Consider the following 12,355-nt stretch of genomic DNA (forward strand, 5'->3'; position numbering starts at 1 on the left):
CAAGCTCAAACAATACATGAGTTCATATCTAAATAAGATAACTGGAAATCAAAGATATAGATTAAGTTGGAACTGTACATGAATTTGAGTCTAGGTATGTTAGAAAATTAGAGAATAGGTGATGGAACTCAATGAGTGTTGCTCCTTTCCTGTATACTACAATTAGTAAATACACCTACAACATAGATATGTACAAAGATATACTGGTATTATTCTTTTATGTATTGCCCTTTTCCTTGGGGAAAAGGGAATAGGTGATAGACTCCAGACTTTTTTTCTAAAAAAAAAAAAGAAACTGCTGCATCATTACCTAGTGGTCCCCCTAGGGTTCAACATCCATCAAAAGAGTTTATTCTGTGTGGGACAGTGACTGAGATTGACAGCATACTCAGTCACTCAAAAATTTCCTACAACTATCTAGTAATAACTTGATTCTTTCCAGTAAAACCTAAAGTCCTCAGGCAATGGTGTGTGACGATGGAGGCAGATAGTGGTCTCTGGAAACCCCTAGTTATAATCCACATGGCAGACAATGCAGGCTCACTGGCTGGCCTGAGCTGGGACTGAGGGAGCGGTATAGCTTGGCAGCAGCCTGCATGACTGAATAGTCCTATTTAGGATTGACTATATTTGCCCACATAGGATGGGGGTTGAAACAGGTGCCTTAAATATACCCCTGCCTCACTCTCACTTGGATGGGGAGCTGCCCTACCAAGGTTACCCTTACTGTCATAAGAACCATAATGAAGGAGGCAACAATACAAACAGGACACACCCTCTCCCACCCCCGCCAAATTCAAAACCTCTCTGCTCAATCATCACCCAGTTCCACATTACTTCCCCATGAACGGAGTTAAGATACCTCCCTCACAAAACCAGGAACTATAATAATGTAGTGACATTTGCTTACCCATTCACAGGGAAAAATAAGAGTTGCCACCAATCCGAATGGCTTTCTGCAACTCTGCACTGATGTTCCAGATGCCAGTCACATTTCCACCCTTTAACTTACAGCTTCCCTAACCTCACCAAGAGAAGGTAGAGTTTCATCTATTAGTGAAGGAGTAACCACCAATGAACACTAACCAGTATGCTAGAAGTCTTGGAGATTCAGCAATGTACAACTGCTTAAAGTTAATGGCACATTGAGCTCTATGCCTTTCTATGCCTTACACAAGTTGCCAATCAACTGTCTGGAGAATGGTCATCTGGGTCACAGAATTTGAAAAGGGTTCTTCAGGATTCAGGGAGAAGGTCTGAGATCATTTGACTTAGTTATGGACCAAAAGGTCTCCTGTTGGCATGCTCTTCTTTTGTAATCCTTTGAATTAGCCCAAGGCATCCTTAACAATCTCCCTGACACCTCTCCCTGTTCCCCAACAAAAGAGCTCCACTCCACTGTTTCATAGTCCTGTATAGGTCCAGGTCATCAGCCAGTTTGGTAGCAGACTTATCTCTGTACCTAACATGTCCTTGGGCTCTCTTCATTGAACTCCTTGGCCTCTTAAAGAACTCATTTGAAGTTATGTCACAGTTCTTCAGGGTCCTCAAGATCTCAAAGAACTTTTTATCAAATGAACACTGCTACCACATATGAGTAAACACATTATCCCTGAGCTTTTCCAGGTGAAATCTTGATGGATTACATATCTGAATTCTCCTGGACTTGACATCCAATGTGTGTATTTCAACCACAAGTCTATGACTGGTCCCTGAGAATGAAACCCTTCAATAAACCTCCATGTCTAACTTATAATTTCACTCACCATGATAGCCAGCATGGTTTTAGACGGAAACGTTCTTGCGTGACTAACACGAATTCTACAACAGTTATCTCGAATTATGACAAAAGAAACAATATAGATTTAATATATCTAGACTTTGCAAAAGCTTTTGATACCATCCCACACGAAAGACTACTTACTAAATTAGCTTTGCATAGAATAAGTGGTAGCCTATTAGGTTGGACTAGTAATTGGTTGAATGTCGAAAACAGAGAGTTTTAAATGGAAAAACTTCTGGATGGAAAAGTGTTGCAAGTGGAGTTCCTCAGGGTTCCGTTCTTGGACCACTTCTATTCATAGTATATATAAATGATATAGACCATGGACTAAAATCTACTGTTTCCAAATTTGCTGATGATGCAAAACTGTGCGGAGTGGTAAATGATCACTCAAACCAATTAGATATTCAAGAAGATTTAGATAAATTACAGCAATGGTCTGAAAAGTGGCTAATGAAATTTAACACAAGTAAATGCAAGGTAATGCACATAGGTAAAAATAACTAAGTACGATTACAAGTTATTTGGAAATTCGTTAACAAAAGTGGATAGTGAAAAAGATCTCTGCGTAATTATCAGTAACGACACCAAATCATCCAAGCAGTGTATTTCAGCCTCTGAGAAAGCAAATAAGATTCTGGGACTGATTGCGCGATCTTTTGATTTCAAAAGTCCATCACTCATTAACAAGCTATATAAATCGTTGGTTCGTCCACATTTGGAATATGCTGTTTCCGTATCAAAAATAAATCATACGAAAATCGACTAAAACACACGAATCTGTTTTCCCTAAAAAAGCGTAGACTCAGAGGTGACTTGATACAGGTCTTTAAGATTTTAAAGGGATTTTAGGTCTCTCCTGTTATTTTCCTAATTTCCCTGTGTGTGTTTCAGATGACAGGTCATCTTTGATTATGATACCTATAGGTCCTTTTTCTCGTATGCTTTCCCTATTGTTCCATCCCCCATTTTGTAACCCATCATCAGTGTTTTCTTACTTTGGCCTATTTTCAATATTTTCCATTTCTTGAATCTTGGTGTCAAAATTAATGCTCCACTCATATATCCAGGTCCTTTTGCAACATTATACAACCCTCGCTTTTCACCCTCGTGATACTTACATCGTCAGCAAAGAAGTTTCGGTAACTTTTATTTTCTTTCATCATATCATTAATATATAAGAGGAACATTACACGAGCTAAAACTGTGCCCTGTGATACACCACTGGTTACTTTTTCCGGTTTGACTTTCCATCTCTCACTACTGTTCCCATACGTCTGTCCTTTGAGGAAAATTTACTCATTCATGTACGTTTCCACTGAAGCCTCCTATGTTTTCTAATTTCCATATCAGTCTTTTATGTGTCACTTTGTCAAAGATTTTTTCTAAGTCTAGATATACTCGTACATAGTCCACCCATCCCTCTGAGCAATGTGTAAAAGAGGACTCCTCTAAATCTAAACTGATTATTTGTTTATATTCTTTGCTTTTCGAGATGTGTATGTCTGAGTGACCTCTATGTCCTCCAGAGCTACCGAATATAATTATTTACATACTTACCAGAACCGTACTTAAAAGTAAAGGCAGATACTTCAACATGGCGAGCAGGAATTAATTTAAGACCGAAGAGTACTATGAATCTGTTGGGAGCATGGACGAGTGTGCGCACCTTTATATTATAGAGCAGCTTTGGAGTGAGAGACAATTTTCCAAAGACGTGAGAACTCCGGCACCTGGCTATTGTCTTCGTCAAGCTGCCTATCTCACGTAATCAGGTAACATAAGTACAAAAATAGTTTTGTATACTGAATTTTTCCTTGTATGAAATATGGAAACTTGTTATATATACTTACTGTGTTGATGATTTATAAATCCATAAAAAATATTCATGACTCATATGTGTCCGTATATCAGCCTCCATACATTGTGCTTACACACACGTGCACAACAAGAGCAGCAACAAAAATAGCACCTGCACTTGCAAACTTGCCATATGAGGAGAGATTGGCTAAACTGGAGATACCGACTCTGTAGTAAAGAAGAGAGGTGACCTACTGACCATCTACAGCAGTGGTTCCCAAACTGGGGGAAATTTCCCCCTGGGGGGAAATTTGAACCTACCAGGGGGGAAATAATTACACTACCTAACTAAAAAAAAATCTCAAATGAATTTTCTCATGTCTGAGAAAGAGAGAGAGAGAGAATGCCTGTTTATCAGTATATATGTACATTTGAAAAATAAAATAGTAAATAGTCACTACTCTTTCCCTCATACACATGAAAGGGGGAAATCTGGATGGTTAAACTAGGTGTAAGGGGGAAATGACAGAAAAAAGTTTGGGAACCACTGATCTACAGAATCATGAAAGGCACAGAAATACTCGATAGAGAGGACTTGTTAAACTGGGACAAGAGAAGCACAAGAGGACATGGAAAAAAAACATAGCTACAGAAGAGATCTGAAGAAAAACAGCTTTCCAATTACAGTGGTGGGCACTTGGGACAAACTGGACAATGAAATAGTGTGCGCAAAAACCATTCATGAGTTTAAGAGCAAACTAAACACTGCGAGTACAAAGGCGGGACACACGAGCGTAGCTCCCCTTCCCGCAAAATGCAACTAGGTAAACTAGGTAAATAAATACAGATACACACACAAACGTCTCCAAGTACAAAAAAATAAAATGTATAACAAAACTTGAAAGAATACAAAGAGCAATTACGAAATTGGCACCAACACTCTCAGAGCTATCATATGAGGAGAGGCTGGCAAAACTTGAGCTACAGACATTGGAGCAAAGAGGAGAGGAGATCTTGGTTGGAATATGGAGACTATTGACGAACAGAAGTGTCTTCCAACAATCAATAGTAATGATAATATTGTTATTGATGATGATCATCATCATCATGATAATAGTAATGATATTATTATTATTATTATCTCTGATACAATTCTTGTTAAATTGGATAGCCGCTGACGTTCTGTGTAGCTGATCGCTCAAAATTGCGGAAGACCTTTTCCCCATTGTTCAATGATCCGGCGCTTGGCCTTCGAGCCAAAAAATTCATAAATCAATCAACCATTGTTCAATGAGGCACAGAAGTTTCCGATAGTCATCTGTGAACCAGTATCTGCAGATTTCGGGGTCTCTTACCTCTTATTCAGCTGGGTGATAATAGTAAATATTTTAATCCTCTTAGTCTATATGTTCACAAGTGAAAATGACTTCACCGAGTGGGCTGTGTTTTTTTTCCGTAACTTATGATCAAACGTCACTATGGTGTTCTATTTTTTTTTTTTTTTTAATTTTGAAGTATCAATTGATTCTGCTTTGTATTTGAACCTGAGTAATTCGATTAAAACAGCTTCTGCTATTTGTAGTCTGCGGTGATCATTTGTTCGGTAAATGAAGTATTATTTCTTAATTAGATCGGCTGTTTGTGGTCTTTTGCCATGTGCTGTGTAGTGAGCGAAAATTCCACCATTATAACGATGGTGATAAAGCCTTTTTTTCTAGAGAAGTTCTGGTGAATCCTATGTAAGTATTTTGAAAGGATGCACAAATTCCTGTCTGGCATGCGTGTTTATACACTACATTGTTTTCACTGTTCTCTGTATTGTTCCTCATAATGAGTGACGCGGTTTTGTTTGGTTTGTAAAGGCAGACTAAGTTTATCTTAATATTGTGTGCTGAGGTAACTCCGTTTATAACTATTCTGCGAATAGCATTTTCCTCTTCTTTGCTGTGCTCATTATAAAACATCTTACAGAATATGTTGATAATTTCCAGATTGTCATTTTGTTTCGACGAACCTTTAGGCTTGATTCACACTATCGGTCCGGTCCAATATTGTCTCATTAATTTCAATGGAAGCATTCACACTGGCGCTCTCGCTCCGGTCACGGTTCCGTCAAAAGATATTTTTACTGGAGCGAGACCGAACCGTGAGCGGACCGTGAGCGCCAGGGTGAACTCAGTTGCCACGGTCCTGCTCCTCCTGCTCGACTCCAGTCGAGATTCAGCCTTCATATAAGCAAGTAGTATTACCTTCTGAGAAAGTTAGAAAAATGATAAAAATACGTTTTCTTTTTATTTATCACTGATACAATGACAATGCGTACAGCGAGGATATACATAAGCACCAACTGAATAAAATATAACCTACAAAACTTACTTTAATTTTGTGGATTCAGATGAAATGCTAATAGAATTAGTCATAAGGTAAACCAGAGCTGTATGACCTGACTTAACTGCACTATAGTGATAACGTGGCGAAAAGAAGAAGCTGTGTTGAAATAAGCAGGCAGCTGGGTTGTGAAGGTAAGAAATTCCATACAATAGCCTAATGTTCACTCTGGAAATGCATTTCCTATCCTCACTAAACAATTTTCCTATACAATAATGTTTGCATATTTATCATATTGCCAAGGTACTGAGAGAAAAAAATACACATTATTAACCGAAGAAAGAAATTCCATAATAACAACCTATTATCCACTGCGGAAATGCATCTCCTTAGCTCACTTTACAAATATTCCTACACAAGTTTGTTTGTCTACTTATATTTTATCATTTTACCTAGGCATTGAACCAGCTGGGGAGCTGAAATAATCTTTCAGTTTTTCTCTCACGCCAAAAGCCTCCTTTGTAGCATTTCCCCCTCTTCCTCTCATTGGACGTACTGTGTTTGATGGAGGCATGACAACAGTATCTGGTAATGCAACAGCATTTGGGTGTATCAGATTGTGAAGTATGCATGTTGTTGTAATGATTGCATTAGCGTTAGAAGGCATAGCTTTAAGTTTCCTTAAATATATTCTGAAGGTTTGCACTAGAATACCAAATGTGCACTCAACTATCCTCCTGACTCTAGATAATCTATAATTAAAAATCATCTTCTCTACCTTATGTTCAGTCTGTGAACCTGGGTAGGGCCTCATCAAATTTCTCTTCAGCGGGAAAGCCTCATCTCTCACTATAACGTATGGTGCAAGCACATCAGTGCCAGGAAGTGCAGCATCTTCTTGTACATTTCAAGTCATCCTCAATTTTGGATAGTATTTTCTCAAATGTTCCTTTGTTCATTCTGAAATAGCTGTGGAATTTACTCTCATCATCAATAAGACGAGGATACAGAGTATGAAATTCTCCTTCAGTCTTCCTATCTTGCAACATAGGATGAACCCACAATCTCTTTCTTTTTCTATTTTGTTTTCCTTCTTCTTCTTCATCAAGTGCAATAGCGATTATTGCCAACTCGGCGTCAGAAAAGTCACACATCCTTTGTAACTGATGGTAAGACTTCTACTGGTGTCGAGGGAGGGGGGATGACGGGAACGAGAGCGGACCGATAGTGTGAATACCTCAGAACCGAGAGCGGAGCGCGACCGGACCGATAGTGTGAATCAACCCTGAATACCTCAGAACCGGAGCGGAGCGAGAGTGGAGCGCGACCGGACCGATAGTGTGAATCAACCCTTAAGGAACCTCTCCCTTGTACGGCGAATGCCATGCTTTATAATAGCATCGGGAAACCCATTGTTGGTTTAGAGTTGCCTGATGCGTTCAAGTTCGTTGTGAGTATCTTGCCAGGTGCTGCAGAAGTTCACAGAAAACTCCGAAGTTCACAGAAAACTCCGTCCTACAATTTACTCCGGAATCAAGCACAGATGGAAAACTCCCTGTCCTTGACGTCCTCGTTGATATTAAGGACACCAAAATTAAAACATCCGTATTCACTAAGGCCACTAATAACGGGACTGTCCTGAACGTCAGGGGTGAATGCAGCAGCAATTACAAAAAAGAAAAGAAAATGTTGTTGCTGCATTTGCCAAAAGAGCCATCACACACACAACCGAGGAGGATTTATCACATGGTTTCTCCCAGCAGCTTCACTAGCAATCAACGATTGGAGAAGACGAAAAAGGAGGAGCTAACAAGACACGTAAAATATATATAAACTGTGTATCTATCCTCTAGATGTAGTACCTTGTAAAAGACCAGTGTCGAAACGTCGGTAATAAAATTCAAAGTTCTTCTCGTGTTTCCGTTTCCTGTCCTCAATTTTGTCACGATGAATAATCATCATGAGTGGAGACTGTTTTTGGATAGCTCCAAGCGTAGCCTCAAGTGTGTCCTTTTGCATAATGTCAATGACTTTGGTGCAGTACCTTTCGGTCACTATGTCCATCTGCGAGAAACTCCCGATGACATAAGAATGGTCATGGATTTACTTAAGTACCATGAACACAGTTGGATCATATGGTTAACTTTCTCCTTGGGCAGCAGAAGGGATAAACAAAGTTTCCATGCTATATCTGTATGTGGGACAGTCGAGCCCGTGACAAACACTGGACCCAAAAAGATTGGCCAGTTCGGGAAACTTTGGAAGCAGGAATGCCATTGTTAATGAGCCAATCTTAAGTCGAGAGAAGATCGTTTTCCCTCCACTTCATCTCAAACTGGGGTTGCTGAAGCAGTACGTCAAGGCTGATAATGATTGTTTTCAGTACATAGTATCGGCGTTTCCTGCTTTGTCATCCGAAGACTTCTGAGTGATTCTATTGATCAAGTCCTCCTGCAGTGTCCCAACGATTTCCCCCGACCTAATATGGCTCAAATCCAGTGTCAACCGACTTACTAAATACTTCCGTTTACTACTCACAGATTTCAAATGTAGACTACACTGATAGCACTCTCGGAAAAAATCCGCCTGGACCTTGGGATTTTATAGCCTTTAGTCTGTCAGACTACATCTTCCGTACTAACACAGTGGTGCTCAACCCTTTAATTTAATTCTCCCTTTCATGAATTCTCAAAATTCGTGTAGCTCCCCTTCATTTTTCTTCCAAATCCTTCCCTACAAAAAAGGCAAATATATGATAAACAAAAGATAAAAAAACAACAACATAAGGTTGATAAAGAGAAACCCTTTTATTACAAACTTGACATCATAATTATCTTCTGCCAGGACGGAGTGATGGATTATTTTTATATTAGATTTCTCACATTAGGCTATATAGAAATGTATAATTTGTAACAGCAGGCCATGACTCCCCTAAATTCTTGTCATGGATCTCTTGGGGAACATGGCCCTAGGTTGAGAAAATGTTTGTTAATGCTACATATCTGTTTGACTACATCTCTCTTGCTAATGCAGTGAAATCTGTAATGCCATCTATTGAACGTAACAAGAAATATTTTGTGGGAGTAGCTTACAGCCCGCCAAATACCGTACATAAGTGAGAGTAGCTATCCAACATATGAGGTACTGTTAATTAGGAAGTGTCTGTCAGGTGTGTAGTAGTATTTGGTTCGGAACAACGTCAGGACAAATGAAAAACAAAATATCTAATCTCTTTCTTTTGGTAATTAGCCACAAGGTGCGACACTAGAAGGGTCACATGAGAAATGTAGGTGAAGCTCGGACTAAGGCCACAGCTTAGTGGAGCTTATGGTTGTAGCTGGACGTGGAGCCTAACGTCAGCGAGGCGGTAGCAGGTGATGATGGCGAGGCTCGATGGGACGGCTAGAAGATTGGACGAGATGTTGTTGTGTGCGCTGGTTGGTACTGTTCTGCCCATCTCGGCGAAACGCCGACCTTTTAAAGGAGGCTGGCGGGAACGTGAGGAGCTTTCCAAGTTCCTGATTGGCTGACCGCTGGCTGGCAGGGACACCCTTGCGAACTACGCTTGCCAACTACGGGAACTTGGAAAGGCTATCTCCGAAGATTTCTTTGATCAGTGTGTGACGGGTCGTAGGATGCATCACGTCACTACAGGTGTGTTGAAAAGCGTGTCAAATGCCCTGCACTAAAATATATATACCTAGATATCTCGAATCCGACTCATTTATCGTTTTTGTTGGAGAACTTAAGAAAATTGGAAACTAAAAAAGTCCACTAAATAACAGGCACGAACTCCGTTAGTTAAAAAAGATTAAAGAAACTGAAACAGTAAGTCATCTATTGCCTGAGACATTTTTTCGGTGGGGGACCTGAAAGCCCGCTAAATGTAAGGCATAAGTGGGAGTAGCTATCCAACTTATGAGGCACTACTGATATGGAAGTGTCTATATTTTGTGTGTGCGTGAGAGAAATTAAGAAAACTTACTTAAGAGGCCCGCCAAACCGTGCACTAAGTCCATTGGCAGAAAGGAGGAAATTATTTGAGACAAGTTATCAGTTTAACTTGTATTCTATTGACCGCAAGTACACTATTTTATTATTACTATTTATTTATAATAATAATAACAAAAAAATAATAATGATAATGATAATAATAATAATAATAATAATAATAATAATAATTATTAATTATCAATTATTATTATTACTATTATTATTATTATTATTACTATTATTATTATTATTATTATTATTATTATTATCATTATTATTATTATTATTATTATTATTATTATTATTATTATTATTATTATTATTATTATTATCATTATATTATTATTATTATTATTATTATTATTATTACTATTATTATTATCATTATTATTATTATTATTATTATTATTATTATTATCATTATTATTATTATTATTATTATTATTATTATTATTATTATTATTATTATTACTATTATTGTTATTATCATTAAAACTATTTGTGGATAGTTTTAGATACTTGGGTGCAAATGTGGCAGGAAAAGGTGGAGTGAAGGTGGAGGTAGAATGTAGATTGAGAGAAGCGAGTAAATGCCTTGGTGGATTAAAAAGTGTAATGAGGAATAGACATTTGGGAATGGATGCTAAGAGGAGACTGTATGAAGGAGTGATTGTGCCAACAGCACTGTATGGGGCAGAAACATGGAACATAAGAGAGGAAGAGAGAAGGAGTTTGAATGTGTTTGAGATGAGGTGTCTGAGAAGTATGATGGGGGTTACTAGGCTAGATAGAGTGAGAAATGAGGAAGTGAGGAGGAGAACAGGGGTGGAAAGGGAGTTGGGAGATGGGGTTGATGAAAGAGTATTAGGATGGTTTGGACACATGGAAAGAATGAGTGAAGAAAGACTAGTAAAAGAGGTGTGGAAGGCAGATATGGAGGGAGTGAACATGAGGGGACGTCCTAGGATGAGGTGGATGGATGGGGTGAAGGGGGCTTTGGGGAAGAGGGGAATGTCTGTTGAGGAAAGACAGGAGAGGACAGAAGACAGGGGTGAATGGAGAATGGTTGTATATGGATGATGTTGTGATGCATGAGGTGGAATGGGCTGGGGGGTGAGGTAGTATGTGTGAGAAAAATTTGACGCAGCCCGAAGGGATTTCTCCCCGTCTTTTCCTTTTCTGCATGGGGGAACAGAGAGGGGGGAGGGGTCGCCGATTTAATGAAGCGGCCTTGCTGTGGATGTGCTGTGTCTTGCGACACTGCTTCTGACCCAGGGCAGTGGACAAGGTGCAGGGATGGCCCGTCATCCAGGAGGTGCTAAGATAAGAGGGAGGGTGGAGGGGTGTGGAGTGTATTCAGGGATGGAATGGGTGGGAATGATTTTATGCCTTTTCCTTTTCGGCTACCTCCCTTGTAAAGGGGAAAAAGCCTTGGTATATGTATGTATGTATGTATGTATGTATGTATGTATGTATGTATGTATTGTTACTATTATTATTATTATTATTATTATTACTATTATCATTATTATTATTATTATTATTATTATTATTATTATTATTATTATTATTATTATTATTATTATTATTATTATTATTATTATTATTATTATTATTATTATTATTATTATTATTATTATTATTATTATTATTATTATTATTATTATTATTATTTATTTATTCATTTATTTATGTTTTAGGAATCGAAAGCCCGCCAAATGCAGTGCATAAAAGGAGAGGAGCTACCCAACTTAAGTAGCACTGTTTTGCACAGTCGTGTTACGATTATATTATGGGGGGTATTATTTTAATTTATTGTTATTATTTCTATTTATTTTTTATTTTAATGGGGTATTGGTTGCATGTTGTTATGGTAAAGTAGCAGGCAGTTGATACTTTAGGGTCTATATGGGGACCAGAGCCACACATCATTTTGTCTGTGATAGAGGAAGACTCTGCTCACAGAGAAATGGTGAAACTTTCATTACTGCTACTGTCCCTCGGTTATGCTGTCCCCCAACCCCTTGTTGCTGTCCTGTACCATTTCTCTGAATTTCATTTCCTTGCTTCGCCTACTCTGTGGTGGGGGTAAAAGAATACTGCCACCAAGTATTTCCACTTGGATAATAAGAGCCGAGAAAAACGGGACGGGGATTGGGACCAGGCATCCTTCTTCCTGTAGCCCCACAGGGGACATTCCTAAGAAAAAAAAAAGTAAATGCATATGAGGGTCAAGGAGTTTTCCGACCAGCACCCTCAGGTTTGGGTCTTTTAATGTGCGTGGATGTGGTACAGATGAGAGTAAAAGGGAAGAGATAGGTAATATGTTTGTGAGAAGAAAGATGGATGTGTTGGCATTGAGTGAAACTAAGTTGAGAGGGAGGGGCGACTGTGAGTTTGGGAGTATAATTGGGAGTTATCAGGAGTGAAGGGAGAGCGAGGGAGAGAAGG

The 12,355-nt window shown here is 38.8% G+C and overlaps 1 pseudogene; it reads right to left on the reverse strand.

The window, feature by feature from the left end:
* LOC143036440 (gamma-interferon-inducible lysosomal thiol reductase-like) overlaps window positions 1–12,355 on the reverse strand; it is a 53,120-nt pseudogene that overhangs the window by 12,482 nt on the left and 28,283 nt on the right.

This window comes from Oratosquilla oratoria, chromosome 20, assembly GCF_046742065.1.
Source record: "Oratosquilla oratoria isolate Oo_2021 chromosome 20, ASM4674206v1, whole genome shotgun sequence".
NCBI lineage: Eukaryota > Metazoa > Arthropoda > Malacostraca > Stomatopoda > Squillidae > Oratosquilla > Oratosquilla oratoria.